The sequence below is a fragment of the Geospiza fortis genome, unplaced genomic scaffold (genome assembly GCF_000277835.1).
Source record: "Geospiza fortis unplaced genomic scaffold, GeoFor_1.0 scaffold290, whole genome shotgun sequence".
Classification (NCBI taxonomy): domain Eukaryota; kingdom Metazoa; phylum Chordata; class Aves; order Passeriformes; family Thraupidae; genus Geospiza; species Geospiza fortis.
In genome coordinates this window covers 20,003-22,768 of record NW_005054678.1, presented here as the reverse complement: position 1 = coordinate 22,768, position 2,766 = coordinate 20,003, and the positions used below count along the sequence as shown (strand labels likewise).

The 2,766-nt window shown below is 52.6% G+C and overlaps 1 long non-coding RNA gene across 1 annotated transcript in view; it reads left to right on the top strand.

Annotated features, from left to right (window-relative positions):
* Nucleotides 1–2,560, top strand: part of LOC115949014 — a 2,987-nt gene extending 427 nt beyond the window's left edge. Inside the window, exon 2 of the long non-coding RNA XR_004082704.1 lies at nt 599–2,560. This is a non-coding gene — a long non-coding RNA (uncharacterized LOC115949014). The remainder of the gene's footprint in view (nt 1–598) is intronic.
* The last annotated feature ends 206 nt before the right edge of the window (nt 2,561–2,766 follow it).

Below are 2,766 nucleotides of genomic sequence, written 5' to 3'. Positions count from 1 at the left end.
TGGGGGGACCCCGCGAGGGGCTCGAGACTGGGGGGGCAGAACCGACCCCAGGATGGATCGGGAATGGGGTCCCCCGTGTGTTGCCCCGTGTGTCCCCGCTCTGGGGGGCCTTGATAGGAACCCCAGCGGGGCACCCAGTGAACTCCAAAAGGCGCCAAGACCCTCCTAAGTCGCCCCACAGGCCCCAAGGACCCCCAAACCCCACAGAAAAATTCCACCGGAAAAAAAAATCAGCGGAAAGCAGCCAGTCAGAGAAGGCAGTGAACATTTTTTATTAAAACAGAGCGCTGGGCGCTGATGATTCCCCAGTTGCCAGGCCGGGCCCAGAGCCCAGCAATGCCCCAGCCCGACCTGCCCCAGCTCCTCCCGCGGGAAGCGAGGCGTTGGGATAAGGAGGGGGCAAGGCCCGGGGGCAGCAGGGGAAGGGATGGAGGAGGAGGAGGAGGGCAGAGGAAGGAACGGGAGAAGGACCAGAGAGAAGAGAAGGAGGCGGGATTAGGAAGGAGGGGAAGAGGAAGTAGACTGCAGAGAACGTGTCCCCATCCCAAGGTGCTAAACCCTTGATTTTCCTCTCAAACCAAGATCTGTCATTCCCAAGCTGCAGAGATCCCGCACGAGGAGGGGCTCCAAACCCAGCCCAGGGAGCTGTGAAGGGGGAAAGAACCATCCTGTGCCAGGAAGGCGGCTGGAGATCCAGCCCGAGCTCAGAGCTGGTTGAGAAGCCTCATGGCAGGGAGAAGCCCTACACCTGCTTGGAATGTGGGAAGAGCTTCAGACAGAGCTCCAGACCATATCCACCACCAAACAACCCACACCAGGGAATGACGCTAGAGGCCCTTGGAATGTGGGAAGGGCTTTAATTGCAACTTCCACCTTATCAGGCACCAGCACATCCACACCAGGGAGAGGCCCTGAGTGTGGGAAGAGCTTTTCCAGGAGCTCCAAGAGCTTCTCCAGGAGCTCTCACTTGACCAAACACCAACGGAGGCACCACTAAGGGAAGACCTGCGAGTGCCCCGAGTGTGGGAAGGACTTCATGCGCTGCTCCAGCTCCATCCCCCATGGGAGGATCTGCACTGGATGATCCCCAGTGACCTCCGTTGTGGGTGATCCCCGTTGTGTGGAGGGAAGGTGTTGGAGAAATATCTTTCCCTTCTCCTTGTACTGCTGTGATTTAGTTGGTGATAAATTCCCTCCCCCTGTGCCCAGGCTGGGTCTGTGATGCCCATTTTGGTGTTTGATGAGGGATCTCTCCCAGTCTTATCCCAACCCAGGAACTCTTGGTTAAATTTTCTCAGCCCTGTGCAGCTGCGGGGGCAGGGACAGAGTGGCTTTGGTGGGTGCCTGACATCAGCCAGGCCATGGGCACCCCTGAGATCCCAGTGTGGTGGTGCATTGCCCCCTCCTCCTTTCCAGGCTGCAGTGTGATCTGAGAAATGCTTGTTAGGTCTTGTCCTTGGAAACAGCACCTGGGTTTTGGTCTTTCCAAGCTTATCAGCAATACTGTCTGCTCCCAGGAACTGCTGAAAGGCTCCTGTTTTCCTTACGGCCAGCCTTGGAAAATATTCCTCTTGCCTGAATGGCACAACATTCCTTTCTCACACTTTTAGAGGAAGAGCAAAGCCAAACTGTGGCTGGGATGAAACACCCTTGTGACTGAAGCCCACTCTCTTGTGGTCCTATCAATAGCGGTCCAAAAGGAGACCCTTTGAGCTCTCCTGGGCCACTGTGGGCTGTGACCCTCAATCTCCCTCTGAGGGGACCTCTCAGAGCCAGCAAACTCTTGGGTTTGCTCTGCCTGCAGGATCACTGAAACATGATGTGTCCTGGGCTGACACCCTCACTCCTCAAGGCCCCAACCTTCACCCAGTGGGAGATGCAAGAGCGTCTGAAGGGATGATTTCAGTGACCTCCGAGGGGAATTTTTCACAGGTACCTTGCTTGCACTGACTGTTTCTTTTTGTGTGTGTGCCTCTGCCATATGCCATAGGAAATGTGGGAGAAATAATGCTTTCTTAAATGTGTAAGTACCTTGGATATCTAAGTTAGGCCTGTAAGCAAGGTTCAGTTATAGTTATGAACTTACTTAAATGCTGCTAAGTATTGTTCTTTTGCTAAGTTGTTAAATGTAAGTTATAAGTTAAGTGTTGTTTTTCTGTTAAGTTTCTAAATAGAATGTGGAAGTTATAGCTGTAAGTTAGGTTAAATGCTGAGTGTTATTGCTCTGTTGAATTGCTAGCCCTAAGGTATAAATTAAGTTTTAAATTAAAGTAGAAATTGAAGTGCTGCTCAGTGTTGTTAAGCTTTTAGGCCGTGTTCGTATTTTAATTCTTTTCTGCCCTGTCTTTTGTCCCATGCACCTAAACACAACACATATCCACTCACACTCTCTTAGAGAGTTCTCAGTGCATTTCTGTTTTGGCTGTCTGGATTTTGTTTGGTTTTGTTGTTGCTTGTTTTCCCTTGTTGTGCCTTAGCTGTCCTGTAGGCAGTAGAGTGAATCTTGCCAATGAATTTATTGTGCTTTGTTGCTACACATTAAATCTGACTTTTGCTCATGGCCTTGCCACTGATTTTTAAGCAATCTCAAACACTCTCGTTCATGACTGCCCCACCATGTCCCACATCACCGAGGGTGTCACAAAGGGCCACACCCGGCACCCAGCAGCAGAGGGACAGACTGGAAGGGGCACGGAGCAGCCCCGGCCCTGTGGCCTTGCAGCCCCTGCGGTGCCCAGAGCCCTGGCAGGCTTTGGCCACGGTGCC